We start from the raw sequence: 18,553 nt of genomic DNA on the forward strand, positions 1-18,553 counted from the left end.
TGAGAACGATTTGGTTTGTTTTTCAAGTGAAATCTGTGATGAATCCGATGGTGTCATCCCTCGTTTCCCGGCAGTGACTTCTCCCCATGTGGACAGGGAATGGAAGCCTCTACCAGATCCTGACCATGGGGGTGGCTATATGAGGGAGGATCACATGGGGGGATACAGCCTCTGGGAGAGCATAATGTTATCATCGAACGAGACATGATATTCCCTTTTTCTTTTGAGGATGCCCCATCCATGCCAAATGCCCTCCTGGCATATTGGCATACCTCCCCTCATCCACCTAGGAGGGGTACTGAAAACCTTCACAAGACCTGTGTGCAAGCCATCAAAATCTGACTTGCCTTTTCAAACTCATGAAAACACCTTCTAAGACTTTACCTACAATTCATCCAGAACTGACTTGCCCTTAAAGATCACTGAGAACACTTACCTATACTTTACATGCAAGTCATCAAGAATGGACTTCCATTTCCATAAATACAATAATATTTTGATGTGGAACATGTACCGAGTAATGCAGATCGATGGAGGCCAAGAGCACATGCTGCGCTCTAGTTATTGCAAGCTCATACCTGCGACTGGGAAATGTAAACAGGAAAAGCTGTTGACAGAAGAGCACTGCTGCTGGGAGATCGCTGCTCCTTTCGATATGGACCGAGAGACCTTAGGGGAGTGTTCTGTGGAGCCAACTGGCTCAAGTGCAAGGAAAGGGGAAGCCAACCATGAACGAGGTATTTCTTACCTGAAGAAGGGCAAAATACACCCGAAACGCGTAGTAGACAATAGAAATACAAATACATCAACCTATCAGGATATCATGATATTTATTATTGAAAAACGGATATATTGTGAATTCTATTGAGATTGTAAAACAAGAGAATGTAACTGTATTGTCGAATTGAATGTAATACCGCAATGAATTAATTGACCAATTAATTACGGAAAGTTTATGTGAAATTAATTTTTAACCTTGAAGTTTGTATGTTTTAATGCCTATATGTTTGACAGGAATTATGAAGAAAAATTCTCTACATCATTGCACAAATTCTAATTGTTATTTGCCCAACTTGGTAGTTATTGTGTGTGCCCCTATTTGCACCTCTTTAGACTCGAGGTGCCTACCCTTCCATTTTATGTTAGGCCGAGACCAGATTTGTTGATGGCTTGCAATGCGTGCATCCCCAGTTCACTCCGAGGCTTACATCGGCACACCGAGCCCGCTCTGCTTGTGCCCTGTTCCCACAGAAGTCCATTTTCCTCCTGTCCTTTCAGTGTTGCAAATGTCTAGTATTGCTTCCAAGAATAAGCCCTGCAAAGAGCGTGAGCATACCAGGCCCCAGCGCAGTGTCCATCCATCTCCACTAAACTGCCACTGTGCCCCTGACCCCCACCCAGCCAGGCCAGAGCCGGCCACACTTCATCCACCCGACCCCCTACCTTCTCACATATCTATAAGTATCCAACCCCCAGATCCTGACCTTCCTAAAATGCCCATCACAGATCTAAAGCTTACACAACCATATATCTTTACAGATGCAACACACGTATTTTCGTATCATGAGAAACCGGGGAAGGTAAATCATAGATCAAACCCCAGGGGGAGACCTTGGGTGCGTGAACAGCAGTATTAACGAAGTCCTGAAGGTGGGGGTAAGCACAACTGTATTTTATCCTCCCTTTGTCATGGCACCCCTTTCCTGTGTTGTCCAGGTGCCCACCATAATGAATGAATAGCCGTTTTTGTTGTTTAGTTTAGACTAGATGAATTGTATCTCACAAATTCCCTGACCTTCTCTGCAGAGATGAGCCCAGCTGACCAATGTGGAGCCAGATTGACGAGGATTGACGAGCCAATTAGCACCTGGAATCCCCTATGGAGTAGGCACATGTATATGTTCGTACCAACCAGAAATGTATATTTCTACTATGTATGATGATATCACTGATGATGCCTTAGGCCTTCTTAATGTGCTGCCCGTGTACGTTTTGCTCTCGAGCAGCCAAGTTCTTTGCTGGTATTATATTCGGTACAAGTAAAACTTTGTTATCCTTGCGACTTATCGCTTGGCTTTATTCCCTAGTGGGTTGTATTTACTCTGGAGTTTGAGTTCAGAGGTCTATGCCTTCACAAGGTTACATTCTGACATGTCCTTGAAGAGGACATTACAACAGTCAAATGTGCTCAAGATACTGGCTCTTCAGAGGGTGAGGCTTTTTTGGGGGGTAAGGAACTGTCTTCTTAGTGAAATGAGGCTTGACAGTGTGAGCTGTGGAGGAGGCAAGGGCATTATTATACCTTGACATGGTTAATCTGCATCTAGGTGAACCCCCAAGGTGTTGGCATGCTTGAGAACAGGTTTGGCGGTGTCATCAATGAGGAAAGAAGAGTAAGAGGGGTCAAGGGATTTTAGGCAGAAGGGTGAGTCCATAATAAGTAACTCTGTATTCTCATTATTAAAACAGAGGTTGGGGGTAGCCATCCAATTCTGGATGGAACTAAACACCTTATTAATAGTGACAGAGTCATTGGAGTGGTTGCCAGAGATGGGGATAGGAATTTGAGTATCTTCTGTAGAGTATGTGTAAATGATACCAAGAACATCAAGGATATCGAAAATGTGCTTAATGTAAGTGCTGTACAGGATGGGGGACAGGCAGGAACCTACAGGGATACCAAAGGGACAGGGATAGGGTCAGCTGAGTGGTTATCATTGAAAACTCTTGAGGTGTGTTCACACAGGAAAGATTTGACCTAGGTGACAGCCTCAGTTGAGAAGTGGAAGTGAGAGGTAAGGTTTTGGCAGAGCAGGTCATGCTCAACCAAATCGAAGGTCCAGGAAGAGGCGGATGGCTAGGTTACCAGTATCCCGGACACTGTTAGCTGCATTTTCAGGTCCAGAAGGGCCATTTCAGTGCTATGTGTTGGTCGGAAGCCTGTCTGGCTCCAAGGAGTGAATGGTGTCCGAGGAATTGTTGAACTTGGAGATGTGCAATGCAATATATTATTTTTTGCAGAAGCAGCACTATTGTAATGGGACTGTAGTTGGTGGGCACCACAGTGTCCTAGGAGGGCGTTTTATGATTAAGGTAACCTTGTAATGTGACTGTACTTGGTGGGCACCGCAGGGTTCTAGGATGGAATTTTATGAGTGGGGTATCCCAGGAGCCCTTTATGCTAACAGGGACCTCAGAGGACTTGAAAGAGGCATTGACAAAGTCAGTGATGATAGCAGTCACAGGTGAAAAGCTTTAAATCGTGAGCAGAACAGGAGTCTCACTTACATAAGAACATTTTAGTGTCTGGATGGTATCCAGGACTGTTACTTGGGTGATATGGGAGAAAGAGAAGCAGGGGAGGCATCTCAGTTGGCGTGGTGTGAATGATCAGGACAGAGTGGCATGGTGGGTAGGTTTGGTGGTGAGTAGTAATTTCTTGGCCATCAGTTTACTACGTGACAGGTTATTTTTTTTTAGCAGAGAGGGCGATTTGAATAGTGGTGCACCATACCTTGTTGATTTTCGCCTGTGTGTTTTCTCATTCTCACAAAACGGAGACTAATTATTTGGTATTGGAGCTGGCATCAGAGATTCTCTTGTCATAAAAGGAGGCTTTATTTGATAGAACAGCTGAACATAGGTTACAGTCCTATGCCTTAAAGCCTCATCTCACGATCTGGGGAAAAGGAAACCTCCATACTCACGCACTCTTGTTAAAGGAAAAGCTACCACTGCCTCACACATCTCTGGAATGAACTCTGAAATTCTGGACACTTTAATTATGTGACACACCGAGTTCCTACCGCCTGGCACATAACAGGTAAATTGCAGCAGTGGCAGCCTCTGTACCCGTAAGCCCCTCTGCCGTAAAGAGACCCCACAGCCTCACGCTGATCTTGGGAAGGAACCAGAGGAACTGCTTATGCTCTGAGCATTGTGTCCCTGTATCACACACAGCCCCTACACCTGACAATCTCCAAGTACACAAGAGGCAGTCAGCAGCAACCACCAAACCCGTGAAACCCCAAGTCACACAGAGACCCTTCAGCTTCACAATGGTTCACTGAACTGACAGCACTTCAAAAGCAAGTTTTATGTTATTTATTGTGGGTCTTGTTTTCTTTGCAAAGTGTTTTTTCTCCAATGTGTGCCTCTACCTCGTATCTGAGCCCCTCATACCCTGTCAGCATTAATTTAATCCTCCATGTATCTTTCTCCCCCTCTCTGCAGTCTTCATCCTCGTTTTGGACTGTTTTCCCTATTTCTTTTCCACCCATCCCTACATCTTCTTCCCCTCTCTGATGGCATCTACATGGGAACATCTCCCTTTGTATGCCTACCTGTTTTCATGCTCAGACAACAACCCACCATCTCCTCTGGCTTCTCCTTTATCGCCACCTTCTTTTCGCATCCCCTTCTCTTGCTCAAAAGCTGTTACTAGCATGGATAAAAAGGTCATACTTATACTGGCTCGCAGGAGAAGGCCTCTCTGTGCTACTGCTGCTGGTGTGAGTAGGCCATGTTGCTGCGTTTTCAGAAATGCTCTTCCATTGTTGTTTGCTGATGATCTGTACCTGAGGCCAATTCCGCCGGAAGTGGCCTGTTTACCAGTGTGGCTTGACGGGATAATGATGCAGGGTCCTTTCCTGAAATGCTTGGTCTATCCGACTCAGCGTCTGCCTCAGGAGATGCTGGTTTCGGCAGCATTCTCTATGCCCGTGTGTTCGTCGTGGTCCTGCTGTGTCACCTCCATTTTGCCATCTTGCGTTTGGGAGCCGTTGCATCCACTGGAGCTGCTGATTAGTGGGTAGAGGGAGAACACGTGTTGGAGTCTCACATTGACTGTCATGGCTTGGTAGCCTTGTGGGGTTTGAACAGATTGTTTGATTGCTCTCGGCACATTAGAGTGGATGTGTGTCTAAGCTCTTTTGGCAACTTGAAACATGCATACACTGCATTAATGGTGTTGTAGAGGACCTGGGGTCATAACAAGCATGAATCACCTTTACATCCTTCCTCTTTCTGTGTTGCCTGAACTACTAGATGTTTACCATGCCTTTTACCAGTATGCATTGATATAATTGCAGCAAAAATGTCGCCTGTACAAAAAAAAAAAATCGCAGAAAAAATGCTGTGTTTTGACCCTTTAAAGGTGTACCCCATTACACCATTTAAGGGTAGTGGGAGTAGTGGGAGTGTCCCCCACTCCCCTTAAATGGGATAATGACTCCAGGGGTTGTGACGGTGTCCCCCGCATCCTTAACATGGATTGCAGCGGCAAAACCACTGCCTTTTTGCTGAAATATGTTTTGTCCACGGCCATTTCTGCCACGATTTTAACACGGAACCCTTCTACTAGAGATCACACTTCTAAAGGAATGCCTAGACAATTAGCAGAGTCGACAAACCACCCTTAGATCACTAACCCAATGGCATCAACACGGTCTACCCAGATAATCACTAAGTATGAGTCCGTGGAGCAGTTATTTTCGGAACCTGTTACCCCGTCCATGCATACAGCATTGAATAGTCGGCTGTCAGTGGTTCTGACAATAAATACCCGTAGAAGGTAGCGTCTATTATTGAAGTTTATTGAAAAGAGACTTTACCATCAAAGAACCTGATAGCTGGAACAGAACTGTCAGCTCGTGCTGGGAGGGCTCGAGCGTGTGCTGTGCCACCTTGTCCCGTGCTAAAAACATGGGGAAGGGAGACCTCAAGGCAATCACATCCTGACTTATTATTTGAACACTGTTTCCTTGGAACCTTTTCCCCCAACCCCCATATGTACATTCACATTTGGAAGGATAAAAACAAAACAGTTCATAGGGGTACATCTTTGAATTTTTGTTAGTGTAGAAAATGATGGACAATGGTCTTGCTGGCCTATGGTCCTCATTTCACAGTGACAGATGGGAGCAGGATCTTTAGATCTGTTCTAAATCGCAAAGAGAGAGCCAGCCTGATTTTAGCGTGGGAGCATAGCAGGAGAATGCTTACTCTGTGGTATTAATCTTCTTGCACTTCTCGGATTCCAGTCTGGCGCTATCTTGACTACTGGTGTTCATTGGACTTCCCGATATAATGATCCTTTCTACTAAATATGATGGTGTTTGGAAAAATGGAGCCTTGTAGGTGATGCAGGCTTTCCTGAAGGGGATGCAAGTTTGTAGGGGTAACCCGTATATTTCTTTAAGGGTGGGGTCATGCGGTTTAATTTCCTCAGTACTGTGCTGCACAGCTTTCAGAGGGACCAGAGAAGTGTATGGAACACCGGCCAGGAGGGAGTTGCCACCATCGTGGTGGGAAGCGACCAGGGTCTCGATGACAGATCTGACGTGTGAGGCAGGGATCCAGGGTTTGGTTTAGCAAAGGAATGCTGTTTGTGACCTCTCTTCCAAAGCACATGTTGTCAAGAAGAAACACTTGATGGTTAAGCTAATGCACTTTGAATCAGGGGTGAGTTGGGGGGAAAGCTATCAATATCCATCTGTGTAAGACAGTTTGCAACTTGGGTGTCTTTGGTGGTGCCCCTCTGCACCCTTTGCTTCAGAGGAGGATACACAATGTTTTGGTAGGGTCCAGTTTCAAGAAGCCACTTGACACCCAGTCTTTAAGGGTGCAGAGGTAGTGTTGTAATTGGTGATTATCATTAAGCAGTTGATAATCAGGTATAACTGTTTGTCATCATCATACTGATTGATTTTGATATCGAATAAGGGTAAGAATGTCCCAGTTGCCTCATGTAGAGATTGAAGATGGCAGGGAAGCGACTCCACAGATTACTGGACCTTGTTGGGATCTGTAGGTTCCCAAATTGGTGAGCTGATATGTCTTGGTGAGGTAGGAGTCAAACCATTTGAGGATTGTTGCATTGATTCTTATATATGCAATCAAGGTATTGGGAATAGATAGGTGGTTGACTATATCGTTTCAACAGAGAAGTCAAGCAGGACCAGGTGTCATGGCTCACCCTTGTCCATGAGAGGTGCCTCTTCGATGACCCGGATGGTGGTGTTCTTGGTGTTGCATCAAGGTCGGAATCCAGACTAGCATTTATGAAGTAGGCTGTGTTGGACAAACAGTTTCATGGCAATCTTCTTGATGATCATGCCAAGGAATGGTAGTTGAATGATGGGGCAGTAGCTTAATGGATCATCTGGGCAAAGTGTGGGCTTATTTTTTCAGGCTATGGCCTGGCCAGATTTCAATATGTTGCAGAGATTCCTTAAATGATAGTGTGGAGGAGAAGAGTGAGAACCTCCCCTGGGATGTTCTTCAGGATGGAGGCTGGTATGGTACAACCTCATGAGGATGTTTGTAAGTCCTTCCATTATTAGGGTATTTATTTCTTAATTCCAACCATCTTGGCATAGAATGGTGGTACGGCAGCAGCATCTATGGTGGGTAGTGTGAGAAATCGACACCTGGTATGGGTGCAAAGCTCTGGTGTTACGGTTTGTATTAACACATTCAATGATTAGGGTAATTCCATCTAAAAAGGAGACAGTCTGCCAACCAGATTCCCCTTTTCCGTTGACTCCATGCAAAAATCATCAGGAACTTGTGCCTTGCTGCATCAGTAGTCTGATCCAACAATCATTCCCTACCAGTGGCAAAGAGAAGTTTCAGAGGTCGCGTGATGCCCACATGACAGTACCAGAGACAACCAAGTCGTTGCTGCACATAGCCAGCCTTTAAGGAATGCCGATTTGTACCCAAAACTGTGGCTACTATGGGCTACCTATACTGGTGGCGGGTACATTCTCAATAAAAGTTATGCCTACATTTAGGCATAGTGCATGGTGCTACATATGATCATGACCACCACATTCCAATTGATATCGCACATGTGTCAGGTCATGTGAGTCAGGTCCGCTATGGAAGGTGATGTGTATTTCGGTCAGCCGGGTGTAACCTGCAAATTGGCTAGACAAGAACTTGGAGGGCTGGGCCTCCTCTTTGATCTTGTGAGGGTTGGTAACACCCTGCTCCTGAGACGACCACGCAGCAGGCAGCTGTTCTGTGCCCGTGAATCAAGGGAGCACACCCATTCAAAAGGAGTAGACTCACACCAGGGTGATGCATCTCTGGAGTCTTTTCTTCTTCCAAAGAAGTATAATTATTAATATAATTGGTTATTTATAACAATCTTAATACCCAGAGTTTTCTAAGCATGGACCTGGGGATCTAATCTGTGTTGCTCCGTGTCGTTTTGCTTCCTTAGTGAGTGTGTTTCTCCTGAGCTATCCACCCGAGCCAAGGAAAGGGGGCGGGATTATGATAGACAGGAGGGCTCCAGTCAAGGGAAGGAGGCTTCCACCATCTTGATTTTCACTGTCTCTCTCTCTTTCCTGTCCCCTGCACTTTCTCTGGAGCAAAGCATTTTGGGTGTGACATCAGAAGGGCCATGTCCACTCTGTTCCAGAGCCTGGATTGTGGCACTAAGGCAGGTAAGCTTTTGCCAATCACCTGAAGACTTATGCCCTTAAAATAAAGGGTTTTCCATCCCTTCAGCAGATTTGCTCAGTTCCTCTCGGATCCTTTAAGGCTGCAGATTCGTTCTGAAGTTCTCATTGGACTTCCTTTGGGAATTAACCCCTTCCTTGGCAAACTCCTGGAGAAGCTGGTCATCTCCAAACTCTCTACTGAACACCCATGAAGACTTGCTCTCACATCTCGATTCTAACTCTCTGTCCCTTATTATTGTGCTAGATATTTCCTCTGCCTACGACACTTCAATCATGCCACCTTGACCAATCGGCTCTATGACACCCTTGGGATCAGGGGCCTGGCACTTCATTCCTCTCTGACTGTTCTTTTTCTCTCCCCTATCACAGTCAGTACCTGTGTCATCCCGCACAGCTTTATCCTCTTGCTGTGGCTCTTCAACATCTACCTTGCCTCTCTGTCCCACCCAATCTCCTCCTTCTCTCCTCACTTCCACTGTTATGCAGATGACACACAGCTTTGCTTCAAGCTTCCATTTACTGTCTCCTTTTCCACCTCTCACATCCCTGACTGTCTGGCTGCTATTCAGGCATGGTGTGCTGCCAATGATCTCTGCCTTAATGCCAGTAATACTGAGATTCTTCTCATTTGGACCCCTGCTCCCTCCATCCCTTCTTCCCTCTGACTCCCCTCTGTGGGTCCCCTCCCCTCACCCTTTTGTGGGGAAAAAACCCTTTGTGTCATTTTTGACTCTCACTCTCCTCACATCGCGGACCTTGCCAAGAAGTTCCATCATCAATTGCACCTCCACAGAATAATTCTTCCTTTCCTCACCTTCTCCCACAAACTCAATGTCTCCACAGCTCTGGTTCTCTCTAGGCTGGACTACTGCAACAGACTCTTCCTCAATCATCCTTAATCCTCCCTTTGCCCCATTCAACCAATCCTGAATAGGACTGCAGGACTTATCTTTGACCTCAAGCCCAAGGGACTGCATCTCTGCAGCCTTAAACACTCTAGACTGGTTCCCGGTTGTGGCTAGGCTCAAATTCAAGACCCTGTGTATCAGCCACAAGGCTTTCAGGGGCCTGGGACTCTGCTACATCCAATTCCAACCCCTAAATACCTCCTTGCTAGAACCCATAATGTCTTCTAGCTCCAGCTCCCTGCATATCAGACATTTCTCTAAACAGAGGGTGATGGGCAGATCTCTCTCCACATCAGCAGCCTCCCTCTGGAATGGTATTTGCGCCCTTCTCAGGCCCCTTTCAGGCTTGAGCCGGATCTCCTTAAGTACCGGAAGCTCCTCAAGACCCCCCTTTTCTCTTCTTCCTTCCCTCTCCCCCTCCCCTGCTAACACCCATGTCTGCCGCAGTGACTGGCTGCCTTGGTTCCCTGTGAGGTATACAGGGCACCTGCCCCCTCCCAACCAGTCCACCCCCTCCTCGAAAAGGATTAGCATGTGGACCCTCACCCCATGCACCCCATGCATTTTCCTGGCACTTGCCCTACTGGCCCCCCTTAGCACTCGCCTAGCCCCTGTTGCCCTCCCTCCTCTCTATACACCCTTATTCACTTACACTCTCTTTCCTCCCTCCTCTGTACATCCCCTGCCACCCTAGCATTTTGCAAACACACAGACTGACACTCCATCTCCCCCTCTCTCCCACTTCTTGTTACGATACTACAATTGCATGTTCCGAATACCACAAGGCCTAGTAGGAACATTATTGTTATCTTTCTCCCTTGTGCTCCCCCTCTTTTTGTCTTGTGCAGCTTTGAAACACCATTTATGGGCCTTACAAATATCCAATAAAATGATAAACAAATAAATACACACGAAAAAAATAAAATAAAGAGTTGCAATCTCCAAAGACCTCAGCCTGAGGTGAAGAAGGGATTATCCAAGACAGAAGCAATATCTGTCCCCTACTGCTCCAAGGACACATCGGGTGTAACCTCTGCTGTGGATCAGGACCTACCTCAATCCTATCAGCTGGGAACGCAGACGCTGAACAGGAACAATCCTATCTTCAAGCCCCCCTGAGTGAACCTCAAAGCAACCAAAGCATCAGATCAGCCGAAGCTCCCTGTTCTACCTCTCTGAACCAGTCTCTCTGTGTTCAATGCACCTGGAACAAGAGGGAAGTCGCCAGGGCTGGTTGCTGCTAGCGGCGTACCAAAATTCAGCTTCGAGTACGTATTCGGCAGAATTCCAGCAAGAAATTTGACCGAATATTTCAATAATTATCACCCGACGTCAAATAGTTTCCCCTTCAAAATACATTAATTACTGCTTTGTCTTTGTGCCTGAAATCATTTAGGCATGTCATGCTTATGCTTTAAACGTGTCATTAAACAAATGCTGTCAATTTGTTTGATTGAGGGCAGGCACAGCAGATGTGAAAAAGTGCAAACAAACACCCTGCCCTTCATGTGCTGTACAAACTTTCAGCTGGTGGCTGTTGGGAAGGGGATCAGTGAGCTTAATAAAATCTCTCAATATTTTGAATGTATCTCTAGTATTCCCTGTATATTGCATTTTAAAACCATTGAGCTGGTACAATAGCTCAAGAAGTCATTGAAAAATATTGTCTTTAGGCGCATATTGATTTGCTGATGACCTCTGTGAGAAATCTGAAAGTTGCAGGTTCCAATCCCACCAATTACCAATAATATAATTAAGTGGATTAATGTATCTGTTGCAGAGATCAGAGTAAGTTCTAAACCGTGTGTAAAATAGCTCAGGTGGTAGTGTACCTGCAGCAAAGAGCTGTATTCAACCTGCAGGTTAAGGTAATAAAGAAATTAAGATGGCTCAGTCGGAAGTGTTCCTGCGGCAGAGATGTGCTTGTAATATTGAAATATTGATGACAGTTCCTGCTCTCCAAGTTTCTAATGTTGCCCAAATGAGTCCCTTTAAATTGAGTAAAAGTGGCAGATGTTACTACAGTACATGGACATATTTCTTTTTAACCAAAATGCCCCAGTCTGCAGCAGCATAAATATTTCTTCCAACATTAGGGAGATAAAAAAGAGGGACATTTGTGTAATAAAGAAGAGGTGATACATGTTTACAATTTAGAAACATTGGACCAAAGGGCACATGTGAAACACATAAGTAAAATACACATGCACATGCCAATAAACGATCTGAAAATCAGCACTGTTTTTCCCTATAGGGTCAGCCGAGAACTATGGAGTACTCAGCATTCCCTATGTATTTTTGTCTGGCGTCTTTTACCATGTGTCATGATCACCAAGAGGGGGACCCTGCAGTCACATGCTTCCCCACCATCCAGGTCTAGGTATCACTCCTGCTCTCATACCCATTGGCCCAAGGACACAAACATTAGGGCTAGATGGGGTCCCGCTTGGCACGCATGGCGCTTATCTCAGGCACAAACTCTGCATGAAGATTAAAGGACTTCCTGGTTCCACTAAGGCGCTTATCTCAGGCACAAACTCTGCATGAAGATTAAAGAACTTCCTGGTTCCACTAAGATGGCCGCACAGGAGGCCATAGTGCTTTCATGGAGGTTGTTACTAGTTACTGGGCGTGGCTGCCTATATAAAAGCCATGCCCAGGAATCCTCCCGTACTTCGCGTTGTTCTGCAACTAGCAGCCTGACGCTTACCGGAGCAGCTCTGACCTGAAAGGCAAGAGGAACAATGTTAGGGGAGTTAAATACAGCAAGACCTGCAATTATAACAGATAGACCTTAACAGTAACGTCACACGGCTCGGTCTTCACTCCGGCGGCATACTTCAAAAGAGTCAGATCTTCCGTGCTGTCACCTTCATCCAGCTCCTCGCGTCTTGTTACGGCGCAGGCACCAGCGCTCCAGCAAATTCAGCGCTCCATCCCACATAAGCTCCATCGCTTCAGAAGTCCATCTGTAAGGAATAAAAAAGCAAGTCAATACAAGTGCACAGTCAACGGGCTTGCAGCATTTGCTAATGCATACCTCACATACCGCTAGCAGAGGAGGAGTAAAACAAATGATCACTAAGGTTCACAGCAGTCCACTGTGAACCCACGCAAACCACTTGCAGGGCCTGCAATGAAACACACCTGCTGACCATTCCACAGTGGTTTCTCATACGGCAAGCTGTCTTTATTGCCCAACACGCCAGCAGCAGCCCCCTGAAGGCTCGCACACAGATCACTGGGCAACAGCATTGAACAGGCCAGAGCAAGTCCGACTACACAAGACTGTTTTCATTTGCACAGGACTTTCTTCAGTACTAAGCAGCCAGGGCAGTGCAAGGCTGACTACAGACAAGACTTTCCCCATTATTAAACAGCAAGGTGCATCTTCAAGCCACAGCTGGACTGGGTTTGAGCCCCAGTGAAGTAACTGGTGCCACATCTCTCTACACACAGGAATAAGCACCCCTGTAAGACAGCAGGATGGAGAGTCCACTACTATAAACACTCAGTTGAGCGAACGCCCATTGGAAGACACCAGGGAAAACCAAGGGGTGGTAGGGAGGTTGAAGGGTCAAAGGCCTCATCCGTAATTTCTACTCTCCCGCCTTCGGTGAGATCTCAGCAGTCAGGAGACAGCTCCAATTTACACACTCCAGCAGCTTCCAACCATCAGACCGTCCAGACTCTCCCGCAGAGGCTAGGTAACCATAACACTATTCCCCAAAACACCACCAACATACCCCACCCAAAAATGAAAGAAAATACAATCTATTAATGGCAAGATGTTTAGGAAATGCCTCATCCACATTCAGTACAACAAGCAGAATGCATGGCTTTAGAATCCCAGAGGTTTGCATTAGGTAGCACTTAGCACGCAGCAGGGTGCTAATGGATGTAATCACACCTTTTGTGTTTTAGTATCTTGCTGGAGCCAGAACTCCAGGGCCAAAAGGAGCATTTCAAAGTATGAGTAGACACATCCCAGTCATAGCTTATACTGATTGTATACATTTCTACTATACTTATGGGCTAGTCTTAGTTACCTGGGCCCTGCCCAACAAGCGACACCTATGACACTGCTATTATTGAACAGTTTCTTGGCTGGTATTGGTTTACACAAACATTTCCCATAGACAACAATGAAAAGAAATGGATTAAAGAATAGATATACATATTTTAAAGTGTGTTTTTAATTTACAACATATTTTACTTGTCTACATAATTTTATTAAAAAGGCAACTATTTGGCTCTGTATTCGGCTCTGGACGAATACTTGACCAATTATTTGGTATTCGGTGAAATAGCTAAATCTACTATTCGGTACACCCCTAATTGCTGTGTTTCTTCACCCTTTGAACTTTGCTTGCATATTCAACCAGATCGACACTGCATCGTGTCCCAGCCAAAGCTTGTCACCTGATAGGCCCGAAGCGACTGCTCAACTCCGGGATCCAAACCAAATCACTGGAGAGTCACACGGCAACTCTAATCGAGGTTTAGAACCACGGCTCCACACAGCTAGCCCTTGAAATGCCACCTCATAGATCGCACATCAACGCACCCAAGATCACCAGTTTGATGACCGTCGCCCGCCGACTTAAACTGTTGGGAGTGTCACTCATCGACCACTCCCAGCGGCTAAAGCCTGACTCAGCCAGGCCAACTGTGAAGCGTTCCAGGGGCCGCACTATCCTGCATCTTTGAGAACCGCACTTCTACCAAAGAAGAACTGGCGTTCACCCCTACTCGACTCCTGCTTGCTTCATGGGTCTCAGCGATCCTACTTGCCTGTTCTAAACATGATCAGTTTGCATCTTCGTTCGACTCTGGGTCTGACTGCGCAGCCCACCAAGAACTGAATCCAGGTACTGTTAACTCTGTATTGCCCCTCATTCACTTTGACTCTGGAGACAGGTTAGGTCAAAATCACTCCTTTTCAACAAGATATCTTTTATTGTGGCTAGTGCTTTACCTATCATCCTTGGAACCATGTTCAGAGTGCCACTTTCTCCAGTCTGTTAAATCTCCCATGCCCTTAATTTGGAGTGGGTGTTTGGGTAGTATTCTTCTATTCATTCTACTTGCAGATGGCATGTTTGAGTCAAGTATATATTTTTATAGAACCTTGATTGGACATTCCCTTTATTTTGGACTGTGATACTGTTTTGTCTGGGTCACTACTGGTTCACCTTCACATCCCTCTTGAGAGTATAGCCTTCCCTCAGTAAATGTTACCACAAAAGGCAAAGGAGGTATAGCTCTTCACTGTCCCTGTTTTAACTTTATGATTGCATTGTCCTTTGGCTTGCAGAGGTGTGAGGGCGGAATGGGATATTTATTTTCCCCCTTCTCCTCCTTGTACTCCTGTGTAGCAGATTCCAATTCATCACAGGTGTTATTAATTTGGTGACAGTTCTTGTAGATTTTGTCTGTGAAGAAGACGTTCATTCCTTTTCATTTCTCAATGGATTCAGGTCTTTGGGGCTAGTATGGGCCCGATGCAGTGTTTGATATCCTTAATTGTGGCTATTCTCTTGTTGCAAGCTTCTGGTATGGATATTGTGTAGTATTGATCTTTTACCAAGATATTGGGGGGTCCTGGCGCATAAACTGAGCCTTTTCAATTTGGTGTGATCTTGTTCCAGTTGTGATTTTCTCCAGATCCTTTCTTGTTTGCAGAGAGTACACTTACTGTGGATGAGTTCTGGTGTGTACCAGGTTGTTGATGGCTTTGTTTTGTTGGTTCGTAGTTACAGTGGTACATGGATGTTGGGGAGTTCAATTCGAGTGCAATTGAGATGGTTGGGGTGGATGTTAAAGTCAAGTGAAAAAGTGGGTGTTAAAGCCAGGTTGTTGAGGTGAAGAGAAGTCCATGAGGCCTGGCTGGAGAATTGATGAATCTGTGTGGCAGTTCCTGAGGTCTGTGCTGAGAAAACAGTGAGATTCTGTTGAATTGTTGGAAGTCATGGATGCAAAATAAGTGACAGAGTGGGACTTTCTTAAACTCTACGAGGATAGTGTTGAGAAACGATTAAGAGTCCACTAAAATAACCGAGGGGAGTCAGGTCCAAATAACTCCCTTAATAATACTAGTCTGGAAGTCTAAGAAGCCAAAGATTTCAGTGTGTTTGAACTATGACCTCCAGTTGTGGAGCTTCAGCAGCATTTGCAGATTTTTTGACAGCTGATGTTACCATTGAATGCCTCCCCGGGTCCCATACCTCCGCCTCATCTGCCTAGGCTGGGAATTTGTACAGATCCAGTCAGCTACTCTGACTTATGTTTTGCAGGAAACTTGAACAATAGAAGCCAGGATGATTGTACCAGCTCCTGCAGGGCTCTCTACTTAAATATAGATTTCCATTTGTATTGTGCCTGTCTTTGGATGCAGACATTTTAAGCTTTGAAATGATTTGACATACAAAGAAATTGAAATGATTTCCATTTTGTTACAGGCAGAATTGTATGACTTCATCTAGAGAAATGGTAACTGCATTCGAATCTACCTATTTGGGACAATATGTTTTGAACAGAAACGATTGCGAAGATGTGACAGTAATCAGGGCACTCCTGCAGTCATGTGCCTCGAAGTGTGATTAGTGTATGAGTGATGCACCCGTTGACGAAAGAGTTTTCATATGATATGGCATTTATAAAGCGCATGTACACAACTGTTTCAATGCGCCCCAAGATAATGGAGGGAAAACACGATCCTTGTGTCACTCGGATCGTGCAAGTGCGACAATAGAATTGTAGGCGGAAAGAGAGGGGGAAGTGGGAGGGAGAGGAAAAGGGGGACGTGCAGCCAGGGCAGCAGGGCTCTAGGTAAGTGCAAGAGGCAGGGGGGCCTTAGAGGTTACAGTTACAGCCCCTAAGTGTGTGGTAAGTTAGAAGACAGTTCAAAGAAGACCGGCCGTGGAGGACCCTGGTACCCAGCGAGACTCTGAGGGAACCAAGCAACCAGTCGGCGCAACAGACAGGTAAGATAGCAAGGGAGCGAAAGAGAGAAGGCAGAGGACAAAAGGAGGGTCTTCACCTGTTTCCAGAACTTCAGAAGGTCCAGCACAAGTCTCAGAGGGTGAGTTAGGATGCATGCCAGGTAGGGGTGAGAGATTTGTTGGCCTGTGAAGTGAAAAGTCTGGAATCCACACAGGAGTCCGCTTCTGCCTGTTCCACAAAATCAGCATAAATGTTCCGCTGCCACTGAAATTTCGCGTAGTTTTGTGTGGTTTGCGTGGGCATGTCATTTTGTTCCCATGTAGTTTAGTGTAGAGGGACGCGAAACTTTGGACAGGTCTTTTTTGTTCAATCTGTGTTCGTTTTGTGCAGCAACATGAGAAACTTCATGCAGGTTTTTCCGAACTGTGCTAGTTTTGCACAGAGCCACGAGAAACCTCACATGGTTTTTCGATTTATGATAGTATTGCGCAGCGTCACTAGAAACTTTGTGCGGGTCTTTTTGATCTGTGCTTGGTTTACGACACAAGAAACTTCATGCATGACTTTTTTTATCAGTTCCAGTTTCATGCAGCGGCATGAGAAACTTTGTGTGGGTCTTTTTCGATCCATGCTTGTTTCGAACATCGATACGAGAAACATTATGCTGGCTTATTTTAGATCCGTACTAGTTTTGAGGCACGTGCTATGTACGTGCATTGGAACAAGAAACTTTGTGCAGCTTTTTGTTTGATTTGTGGTAGGTTTGTGCAGTGGCATGAGAAACTTTGCACCGTTCTCTTTGATTCATGCTAGGTTTGCGCTGCGGCACGAGAAGCTTCACACAGCTTTTTGTTCGATTTTTACTGGGTTCGTGTAGTGGCACGAGAAATGTTGTGCCGCTCTGATTGATTCATGCAGATTCACGCGCGTCTCGTTTCGGTTTGCGAGACGGCATGAGAAACTTTGCTACGCTCCTTTCGATACACAGGGGTGGGGGAACGGCAGATTGCGGCAAAACAGATACAAATCTTACAGATTTTGCTTCCGGGGCTGCTGGAAAAGTATCACAATTTTGCCCAGCCATAATTGCAGGTACAGTAGAGATATAGAACAAACATGGGCAACAATTTGCCCACAGGTGGTAGTGCTGTATGGGGGTATGGGTAGGATTCTAAAGGGTTTTCAGACGGGAACATGTAGACACCTTTATGAAAAAGAGGTGTCATTAAAGTGTTGATTTCCAAGCATTGGTGTTAGTGGCATTTTTTTATTTCAGCGGCTGAAAGTTCCACTGGTGAGGGGCAACAAAGGAAAACTATTGGAAGTGCCAGCGTTGCAGTAGTAGAGGGGATGCCAAACAAGAATGGGTGAAGCACTGGCCTGGCGGCAGTAGGCAGATTGTCGGTATGCTATTCGGTGAAGTACCCCATTGGTAGCAGTATGGAGAATGTCAGGGCAGAATTGGGTGAAGTGCCAGCCTGGGACTATGTGGGAAAATGCCAGCATAACATGGAGTGATGTGCCAGACTGGCGATAGTAAGGGGAATGTACGTATGCTATTGGGTGAAGCACCAGCCTGGAGCTAGAAGATAAAATGCCAGTATGCCAACTGTTGAAGTGCTATAATGGAGGTAGTAACTGTTGAAGTACTATACTGGAGGTAGTATGGAGAATGTCAGTATAGCATTGGATGAAGTACTAGCCTGTTGGCACAGCACATGACAGATGTTAGCACAGAATAGGCCAAAGGTCCAGCTTGCTGGTAGTAAGGAGAATGTCAGCACAGCATTGGGTGAAGTGCCAGCCTGAGACTATTAGGGAGAATGTCAGTATAGCATTGTGGAAGTTCCAGCCTAGGGCTAGTTGGTAAAATGTCAGCATAACATGGAGTGATGTGCCAACCGGTGGCAGGGAGTACGCCAATATAGAATTGGGTGAATTGGTAGCCTGGTGATCGAAAGGAGAGGGTCAGTATAGAATTGGGTGAAGTTTGATCCTTGTGGTACTGTGGAGAATGATAGTATAGCATTCGGTGTAGTGCCTGACTGGGACTAGTAGGTAAAATGTCAGTATAACATGGAGTGACATGCCAACCTAGCGTTAGGACAGATAATTTAATTTTAGCATTGGGTGAAGTGACATTGGATCGCTAGAAGTGAAAATGTCAGCATGCCACCTGTCAGTAGTAGGGGGTATGCCAGTATAGCATTGGGTGAAGATCCAACC

This window comes from Ambystoma mexicanum, chromosome 11 (assembly GCF_040938575.1).
Source record: "Ambystoma mexicanum isolate Mex_15411 chromosome 11, UKY_AmexF1_1, whole genome shotgun sequence".
Lineage (NCBI taxonomy): Eukaryota > Metazoa > Chordata > Amphibia > Caudata > Ambystomatidae > Ambystoma > Ambystoma mexicanum.